This window comes from Takifugu flavidus, chromosome 22 (assembly GCF_003711565.1).
Source record: "Takifugu flavidus isolate HTHZ2018 chromosome 22, ASM371156v2, whole genome shotgun sequence".
NCBI classification, from domain to species: Eukaryota; Metazoa; Chordata; class Actinopteri; order Tetraodontiformes; family Tetraodontidae; genus Takifugu; species Takifugu flavidus.
Window position 1 is genome coordinate 2,011,459 of NC_079541.1, and position 11,058 is coordinate 2,022,516.

The following is an 11,058-nucleotide window of genomic DNA, read 5'->3' on the forward strand; positions in this document are numbered from 1 at the left end:
TTTCTATTTTCCCAGTGTGAAGGTGAGCTGTGTGTGTGTGTGTGTGTGTGTTGGGGGCTGGCAGTGCCTTTGTGGAATAATTTAGCTGTGGGGTCCACTGTGGCGGGGAGCCAAAGGCATTACCATACAAATCCCAGCTCCTAATATTCTGGGCTCCGTCATTGGGAGGCAGGTACAAACTGAAGACGGCTTCAAATGCTTAAACCCATCATGCATTTCTTTACCCAGGAAGTAAACATTTATATAGTGGATCAGAGTCCTTCTGAGAGCTGTCTTTGAGCTTCGAGATGTAAATCCAGTATATACGAGCGACTCGGGGGGGACACAACAAGTAAATAAATCTAATGTTGTCACTGTGTATTTACACATGTGTCATAATTTGATTCTGCGCTGTGTGAATATAAACAAGAACATCAAGATGAAGGTGCTGTTTTCCACAGCTGTCTTTCTCCTCCCGCCTTGACCCTTAAAACTGGGTAACGAGGAACCTTTTAACCAGTCCTGATCTTGAACAGGCCTCCTCGGGCTGCTCTCTGCTCAGCCAACACCTTTATATATGTTGGCTCCATTTATTGCCTGTGACAGGCTCCCGTCCACCGATTCTTCTTCCTTTCGACAATATTGGTTGTTATTTCAATCGAGGCTCTGAAATATAACCCTCTCTGACATTTTTCAAGCTTTACAGCTGCAACACTTGTGCACATTTGGCCCACAAAGATTAATATTAAATCAGGCTGTCTTGGATAAGTCGATATCGTTCCTTTACTTCATAAAATATGACTCCAACCCACTGCGGGGGACCGCACAGCTAACTCTTAATAGCATTGTCTGCTGCTGGAGACAATAGGCTGCATACAGCTGCTGTCGTTTGACGGCTTTATGGCAACCGATGGCAACCGATGGCGGCCAATTTGGACATCTGGGTATGTGGGTACGTGGTGTCATCCATTAGCTTGTTTAAATACATGTCGTCCCTCAGCACAACCAGAGCCAGGACCGAAGATCTGCTGCCAGGATAGAGAGTTTCTGAGTGGATCCTGGAGGACTCGGTCCGGACTTCGAGGGGTTCGTGTGGAGGCTGCTGTCACGTGCACTATCATACATGCATTGACAAGAAGGAGAAAGCACTGGGGGAAGCAGCTTAGCTTCGGATTGATCTCTGTTCCCTCCTGGATGTGACGTCCAACCTTCGCAGGTGTCCACAGCATCGGCTATATGGCAGCATTTACAACATTCCTGATGGCTTTGGAGGACATGAGGAAACGTCTGTGGGGGGGACGCCGTGTCCCCGGGTTAATATGAGCCTGAAAACCTCTGGCTGATTAACTTATACGAGTGGACTAATCCCGTTATGCTGTATCGGTGATCTGTCAAACACGCCCACGCCACGTTCGGGCCATAGATCTTGGAGCCGGGCCCGGGGTCGAAACATCTGGGACCCTCAGCGGTTAATCTGATCACTGGCTGGACGGCCAGGCTGGAGCTGCTTCGGGGTGTGTTCACACACTCCTGGTCCTCATCGGGTCACGTGCTTTTGGGTTTCAGGATCAGGAGCGGCCGCTGGCGGCCGGCGTGCCAGCGCCGACCCAGCGCGGGTTTCCATGCCGGTGTGTCTTTCTACCTTTCTCTGACACAACAAAAGGAGCCATCTGTAGCCTTTGTCTTAGATGGGGGATAAGCCGAAGCAATCCAGCCTTCGTAGAACTGATCTGCTGCGGGGTCGGCGTCCTCATAATCCTTTTAAGACCGGGCGACTTCTTGTCCAACCCGGAGTTTAGAAGGTGCAGGAAGCGTTTTGGACCAGGAGCCACGTGAGCGCGTCATTAGAAACAATCGCTACTGTTTGGGCAGATTTTGACCAACCCGACTATCATTAAACGCCACGTGTCATGTGACTGGTCACGTGACTGCAACAGGAAGTGAAACTGTTATTTCCCTGTCACTTCAGGTTTGGGTCCATCCGGGCTCCCCCTGAACCCTTCCAGAGGTCCACTTTGGACAGCTGCGCGTTAGCCGAGGTTGTTTCTGAGAAGAGAGCAGCAAGGTGCATGTCTGTAGCCCAGCGTGCACACGTGCAAGTGCACGTGAACACTTGTCTGTTATTGTTTTTGACCTCCTGATTCTTCTTGTGTGCGTGGAGTTTCTGTCACATGTGCCCCCTCCTCTCTCTCTCTCTCTCTCTCTCTACCACACACACACACACACACACACACACACACACACACACACACACACACACACACACACACACCCCCTGGGGAGACAGCTGTTGACTGTAAGCAGGGGGGTGAATGGACAAAGATGAGAATATCATAATAATGATGGAATTAATAACAAATAGCCGGCTTCTGGGAAGGGCTGGTGTGATTCTCCAGGAGAAATGTTTACCGCTCTGCGGGATGGGAGTCGGGTCACACACACACAAACACACACGCGCACGGACTGTTTTCCCTCGCGAGTGGAAAATCCAGTCACAAAGGCCGCGTCTACTCTTTCACTCAGCACGTGCATCCCCTGTTCTTTCCCCCTGCTGTTGTTGACAGTTAAGTTGCAGTTATTATAGGTCAGACCATTTTTTTCCAACTTTTGCGACTAAATTATACTTTAAGTTAATCACACACACATGCACGCACACGCACAGAACTCTGGTTTGACATTAAGAAATGTGCTTGCTGGCTTTCTTTGAAATACTTGAATTAGAGGTTTGGAACGGCTTTTCTGTCTGTGTGATATATTTGGAAATGCAGCCGCTTACCTTAGCTTAGCTTAGCTTAGCTTAGCTTAGGAGTTTCTGTATTGCAGAGCCACATTTAACATATATCAAGGGCCAGAAAGTGGTTGAAGGAACATGAGGGTGAAAATGTTGTCGTGGCTTTGTGTCATGGATATTTGCAAACTCAACAGGCATCTCTGTAGACTGCTGAGAAAGAAAGTGAAAATAAAGCAAAGGGAAGGTGTGGCGAGTGCTGCGGACGTGTTTGGGAGGCTGAAGCGTTTGAGCTGCTCGCTCAGATTCTCAGAATCTCCCGAGGTGCCAAGTACAATTTGGGAAAAGGTCTTTTAAATAGCCAGAACTGGAGGTGGGAGAGCCTCGGGGAGCCATGTGAGGTGAGTGTAGAACTTGGCCCGGCCTCCTGTGTGGTGCACTGAGCTGCCGGGAAGGTCCAGTTACAATCAGTGCAGAACAAACGTGCGCGGATGATACAATCATCCGTGGAAGCCAGCTGGCCTGACGCCACGTCTGTGGTTCCACGAACAGTGTGTACGTACATGATAACAAAGACTCGGTTTAATCATCAGCCGTCGTCGCCCAAGTCCTGCTCCAAGGACGCTCTGAGTTCTGATGCGTACTGGCTTTGCTAAGTTTGCATCAGGTGTGACTTGTGTAGAACAGCTAGGTATCCCAGAATGCATTTCACCTCGGCTAGCAAATGCACTTCAATGAAGGAAGTTCACACACTTGTGTACTGAGGTGATTCAGTATTGATACAGACACCCGGAAACCCCACCCTCCTCCAAAAACAGTCGCAAGAAAAACTTGGCTTTTAACAGGAAGAAACCTTGAGCAGGACCAGACTCAGACGGAGGAGCCTCCTGCTAATGGCTGCTGCTAAAGGAGGTAAAGTAAGCAAGATGGGAGGAGGGAAGGACAGAAAGACACTTTTGGCATATTTCAGAAGCTATTTCGGGGGCCAAATCGTACTCAAGGACTTTGGCAATAAACCACAGAGGTTGGGATGTGACCCAACAACCTTCGTGTCATCTGACCCTGATCCTTGATCCCTCCATTGAGCTTCTGCTGCTTTATCCATTAACAGCGCTGTTGGGTGGTGGTGGGGGCGGAGCCTATCCCAGCGGCCAGGGTCGTCTTTGTAAATATCCCCCCGCCCACATTTTTTCTTAATCTTGCGTGCAGATGGACGGACGGGCACAAAATCGATTCCGATGTCCTCATTAACAACTTGAGTTCAAAGGTGCCAAACAGGCATCCTGCCTTCAACACCATCGCGGCACCAAATCCATCAGGGGGTCGGGAGGAGCCTGCATTTTCCCGGGATTTCCACTCACTCCACTGTATGGGGTACGTTGTTGCCATAGCAATCCAATCAGCTCCCGGCAATCAAGCATAATCTGAAAATCATCTGCCTCCGAAAACCAAAGAAGAAGAAAAAAGCTGCCACCCTCCCTGGAGTCATGGCCAAGAGAGTCAGGGGAATTTCAAAAAATTTAAATAAAAAATCACGGAAGCAAACCAGCCAGCCCATGAAAAGCATCTTTAATGTATATATATCTATATCTATATCTATATCTATATATCTATATCTATAGATATAGATATATATATATATATTACATCGTCTTTCACCCCTAGAAGATATTAAACCCAAAGGTTTCCACGTGTGCAGACCTTCATTGGTGTAAATCTTATGGCCTCACGTATGGACGGGTGGGCAGGTGGGGGGGCTGTAACTGCAGCTGAGTGACAGAGGCATAAGTAGAACACACACACTCCCCCCCCGAGAGGGTTTGATTGACAGATGGGTGTCTGCATCGAGCGAGCTGCTGAGGCCGAGACCTCCACACACGTGTTCGCTGGATCCAAACACATTTAAATGCGCACATTTGACCAAAACACCCCGCAGCTATCGTCGACATACCGAGGCGCGTGTCTACATGTGTTAACCGTGCACCCGGCGCGTGCAGAAAGAGCGGCCGTGCCCGCCTATATGTCCTCTTAAGCTCATCGATGCTGGCGTGAAAAGTTGTTGCTTCACACCTGCTCAAAGGTGTCCAGGTGTGAGGTGACCACACGGGACGGAGCTCATCTGTGGATACACCTGCACAGATGATGGATCGGAGGCCTGGCGTCCGGTTAGCTCAGTGTTTGTGTACATTTATGCCTGCCCAAGCCTCCTACACACACACACACACACACACACACACACAGGCACGTGCTCTGACCTTTGACCTGGGTGTAATAAAGTCCTCTGAGCAGAGTGGGAATAGGCCGTAAATGCCACTGAACGCTGACATTCTCAACCAATGTGAGGTTAGCAGGAGGCCATTGAGGAAGGGGGAGAGAGATGATGGAGCGGTGGTTCGGTTGACCTTTAGCCAGGCAGAAGATTGACTAAACGCATCTGTCCCCAGCTCTAAACTCACAATATCCACTCCGCTTCTGGCTTTGCAGAGTTGGGCGGCCACCCAGCCAATAACAGTTAACCTTGCAAATTACATCAGAGGAAGAATTGATGTAAATGGATGTCTGCGTTGGAGACGGTACGACGTCAACGCCGCCTCCGAGACACGTTAATGGGTGGGTTCGTTTGGGAAAGGCTCGGTTTTTGAGATTTGAATTTCATCTGGAATCAACCAGAAGGTCAGATGGATGACCCAGGTCACATGATGTCAATTAGATCTCAAATAAGAAGCTGAATAGGTTCAATTGAATCAAGAAAATCGACAAATATAAAGCTACAGAATTTAATCAATGGAATTCAATCATACCAGGAAAGCATCACAGAAATCCATGTGCGTGTGTGTGTGTCTGTGTGTGTGTGTGTGTGAGTGGGGAGGGGGTGGGGGTGGGAGGGTGCAACCCATGAGCAGGCACAGAAACCATGGAAACCTTTCAACATCAAGTTGACCTCTGATTGCCATTGTGGTTGATGTCATTTCATGGTTGCTGACTCTGAGTGAGTGTGTGTAGGTGTGCACATGTGTGTATTGGACATCCATACACAAACACACACACACACACACACACACAATGAACTTATGTAACCATACCGTCATTAATGCCGTGTCATATTTAAATTTTGTCTCTAAATTTTGCAGTAGTCTCTATCTCTTGCCCATCGTCTCCGTGGCTAAAGCTAACCCAAACACCCATGTGTGTGTGTGTGTGTGTGTGTGTGTGTGTGTGTTTCTGTGTGTGTGTTGGCCCGTGAGGACATCCGTGGTCCTCACGAGGAGCAGCACATCTGTAGAGCGACGTCTTCTGCACCACAGCTAAGTGGTGGTCAGGAGGAAGAGCAGAGACGGGCAGTCTGGTCTCACTTGCTGCACCGCAGGAGCCCTCTGCTGTAATAGGCTCCAACCACACACACACACACACACACACACACACACACAACACACACACACACACACACACACACATGCTGGAGAGGCTCGGCCACGTGCACGTTCAGATAAAAGTACGTGCAAGCGCAAATGCAAACAGGCCGTCATGAAATTGTTTTAGGAATTACACCCAAAACGTGCGCATCATTGAACAGATGCGTGCATGTGGGACACGAGTACATGTAAACACACACACTCCGCGGGGGCCACTTCCTGTAATAAGATTTATGCCGTTATTAGTCACGCCAAACTGTGGCCACTGCAGAGTTTGGATTAGAGCCGGCTCGCGTGGATGGATCATGGTCTTAACCGAAATGACTTAGATTTAGCCGTGGAATATTAAGACGCCCTTATAAGGACATCCAGCTGATGCTACTGAGCTAACGACCCCAGCCAACGTTAAAGCCTTCGGGCTGCGACCTGCTCTCCTGACGTGCGCGCAGGCGGCATGCAAAGTCGCCATCTAGCACGAACCACAAGGGAGCGTTCTCAGGAACAGTCACGCGCCGCCGCAGAGCCCTTGTAATAGTGCGTCATGTGATCACTTCTTTGAAAAATCAAATATTGATGGAGTCCATGGAAGCAATTGTGTAACATTTTTGCATTACGAAAGAGACAATAATGTCCACAATTAACAGCAATACAAGTGTGTGTGTGTGTGTGTGTGTGTGTGTGTGTGTTTATCACCGTGTCATTTACAGAATTACAGTTTCATGGAGATATAATACCATTACAGTGAACATCACCCCCCCTCCTTTCCCCTCACCCCCCCACGCACACACACACACACACACAAAACGATGCCATGCTTTTCTTTCCACGGCTCAGAGTATTATTAATATTTTATGTAACCTTCGCGTAACAAGCAGCCCCATTCAATTACAAATTTTTATTAGGAACGACAGCATGGGAAGGAAAACAAGTAGGCAGGGAAGAAGGGATTTGGCAGAGGGGGGTTGGGGGGGGGTGAGGGGAGGATGGGAAAAAAGTAAAAGGGATCGTGAGCGAAGGGTGAAATCCACAAATTTGCCAGGTTGTGGCAGTAGAGCCTCTTCCCTGGCCGATCCTGACGGTCATTCTTTGATGATTCCGAGCCTCTTTATCTCCCCACCTTGTTTTTAGCGACGTTCCTTCTAACCGTGCTCATCTTCCCGGGTTTATGGTTCCTGTATTCAGCCCGGCAGCGTTCCGAACACCTTCCACTGAAGAGCTATTGGGTTGGTAAATAAGAGCTAAACGGAGAAACATTAGTCCGCATTATAACATTAGTCATGCTAGCCAATGCTATCGTGCTAACAACAGCTGACTTTTGTCCAAATTGATGCCCAGTTGCAAAGGAATGTGGCCTCGGATCGTCCCGACCTTTTCGGAATGACTGGACCTCACAGCTCAGGTGAGTTGTGAGGTCATTCAAGTGATCGGATTTATCATGATCGGATTCGGAGAATGTCGCAAACCGAGTCTTGCAGATTGATCGACGGACAGATTATTGATTTATTAATTTAGTCGGTGTCCGAACGTGCAGACAAGTCAGGGGGACGTCCAAACTGTTGTCATTCAAACACAACAAAGCAGGACACACAGGTGAGTCACATGAAGACAAGGACAGGGGGTGGGGACAATGAGACACAGGTGAGACACATGAAGACAAGGACAGGGGGTGGGGACAATTAGACACAGGTGAGACACGTGAAGGCAAGGACAGGGGGTGGGGACAATTAGACACAGGTGAGACACATGAAGACAAGGACATGGGGTGGGGACAATTAGACACAGGTGAGACACATGAAGGTAATTAGGGAGGAATCAGATTTCCCCCAATGACCAACGTCTTCCTTCATGTGTAGATCTGATTTGACAAAAGTCAACAAAAAGATGAAAGACAACAAAAAGATGAAAGACAACAACCAGGGAGTCTTTCATCTTTCACGGCGATTAGCTTGCGCTTTAGCACAGCTAACGCTCAGACCGATGTGCATCCCACAGCACCAACTGTGTGTGAAAGAGATCAGACAAACGCACTGAATGTGACGGTCACATTTCCGAGGCGCACGTGAACGCCTCAGGTCACCTGACACGCAGCCACGCCAACAGGCTCAGCCGGGCGTTGATCGTCCGCTGCACTGATACCGGCAGAGTTTCAGGTCTGATCGTTGCGATTGAAGCACGACACACGCGCGCACGTGCACGGCCTCTGTACGTGCTGCTCTGCCTCCCTCTCCGAGCACCAGGCTCAGCTCGAGCGGACAGCGCGTCACTTTCTCCGCTTGCTGTTCTCACATGACCTTCAAAATCCCCAGTTCATACGTGTCTGACGACTCTCTCTCTCTCTCTGTGTGTGTGTGTGTGTGTGTGTGTGTGTGGTGTGTGTGTGTGTGTGTGTGTGTGTGTGTGCTGCAGTGCTGTCTATCTCCTCCCTCGTGCCCCCGCTCTGCATCGCTCTCCCCCATCACAGTCTGCTCCTCAAATGAGATTTGGGAAATTTTCTGTCTGTCTGGATGCACAACACGTCTCCCGCTCGCTCTCCGCCGCAGTTTGGAGTTGCTATTTCGAGCACACACACCTTTACCCCCCAGCAGCTCGCACTATTTTCTCCTCCTCGACATGGGGACGTTTAATGATCTGTGTGGACGTGAGGGGAAGTGAGGACAAATCTGGTCCTCCCAGGGTGAGGGTCAATAGGGATGTTAGAGGAGCAGGAAAGTCCTCACAAAGATAGCAGGAGCACAATCACAAGGGTGTGTTTAGGATGTGCTCTTGCATTGAGGTTGCACGTGCATGTGCAGGAACACAGCTGCAGTGTGTGTTTTTAGCCGTGCGCGCGTGCGTGCCTGATTGTGTGTGTGCACGTGCGTGCGTGCGTGGGTTGGGGGGGAGCAGACACCGTGAATGTGACTCGGTTTCGGGAACACAGAGTTCAGACGCAGCGCCGCCCGCCCCCCCATCTCTGCTTCCCGTCTCTCTTCCCTCCAACTTCCGCCTCCACCTCTCTCCTCTCCCTCCTCTCCCGGCTGATCCCGCTTCTCTCTCTCCTCTCCCTCCTCTCCCGGCCGATCCCGCTTCTCTCTCTCCTCCTCTCCATCTGAGGCGACCCACTCAGACATCGATAAATAATTCAGACCGTGTTGCACTGCAGGTTTTCCCCCGCTCCGCCCCCGCCGCATCATCCCCTCATCCGCCCATTTTTCTGCAAAAAAAAGTGTAACACCCCCCCAAAAATCCAACCCTTGCTCTTCTCTTTAGAGATGCGCTGAACATTATGGGCTGGCATCAGCAGGACACATGCAGAGTGACATTATTTATCTTACTAGCGGAGGCTTCCCCATCATTAGCCTTGCTTTGCTAATCTTAGCTTGCCTCCCTCCTCCATCCCGTCTTCTTTAATATCAAAAAGTCAAAATGGGAAATCAATTAAAGCAGCTTCTGAGCTCCTTCATTACCAGCTGTTGTGTAAATTGACTTTGCTATTTTGTAAAATGGATCCCAAAGCGGGAAAAGAACTCCCTGCTATATTTAAGCATTCTCTGGGGGTTCTGGGTGTCTCCTCTTTCTTCCTCCCCTCTCTTCTACACACACGCATGCTGGCAGCAGCGGGGCTCCCCCGCCTCGCCCCTCCCATCGGCGCACGCTCCCCTCAGCATCATCCTCGCCCTTCCTCGCCTCTTTCCCGCTGCTACCGCGAGGCGTCGCGGGCGGAGGAGGAGCGCGATGGTCGGAAGGAGTGAGTCACGGCAGACGGTCAACAGTAGCGACGCGATGACCACCTGGCAACCGGGAAGCAGGAAAGCTGCCAGACGAGCTTTCCAAGAAAATGTTTGTGACGTTTTTAAGAATAAACACACACACACACACACACGGGCTGCAGCCAGTCACACACACTTCACCGGCTTTCCAGGAATAAAAGGATGCGTGTTGGAGAGAAGGTTGTGACGCCATTTCTCATCACCGCAGCAACGTAAGCAGCATCAATCCCGTCCCATGTGGCATCTCCAAACGTCACTTTATTAAATCGGGTGTGTGTGTCTGTGTGTGTGTGTGTGGGGGGGAGGGTGCTGCTGTCACTGAGTTACCTATCGGGCCTTTTACTCATGACTGATGCAGATGAAGGATAAATGCAGCGTTTTCCTTTCCTCTTGTTGTCTCCAGTTCCCGGTTAGCGATTAGGAGACAAATCAGCTCTTTTTCTCTCCTTCAGCAGCACCGAAACGATGATCCGGCCTCGGCAGAGGTCAAAAGGGCACGGCGTGTCCCGGACTGTTGATTCAGCCTCATCCACGTTTTCCAGCTGATGAAGGGAAAAAAAAGAATAAAATACCCACCCACAGTTTATAAGTTTAGTTTCCCTGCGTGTGGTAGCGCCCCCTTCAGGCGTGGAGCAGCAACAGAAGGTCACGGTTAGCCCGGCTCCCGTTTTGCCCTCTTCATGGAAGCAAAGAGATTGATTTTCTTTTTTTGGTGTGAAGACTCTTGTGGAATCTATGAGGTCAGGATTTTCCAGGAAAAACACAGCCAAGTGTGCTTCACACTATCAAATAATACATCAGGTGTCTTATCTTCACACTCCCACAGCAAGTGGAGCTTCCCTGCAAAGAAGGAGAACAAAATAACACGAGGAGATGACCGAAAACAAGAGCTGGGGGGGGGGTAGAGGGGAAAAGTAGCGAGACATTTACGCGAAGCTCCATTCCTGAAGTGGCAGTTGCTATGGAGACCTAACCCGAGCGTCTGAGAACTCCAGGTTTTTGAGGCGACGGGAGGGGCTGGGCTATGGGGGAGTCAGCCCTCCCAGCCAATCGCAGCGCCACACGGGCCTCTGACACATTTCCCACATGCGGAGCCCCGTTAACAAGGTTACACAACGGACCCCATCCCATCCAAAAAAAAAAAAATCCCTCCGAACGAAGCTGGATCTTTCCGGCTCACACCTTGCAG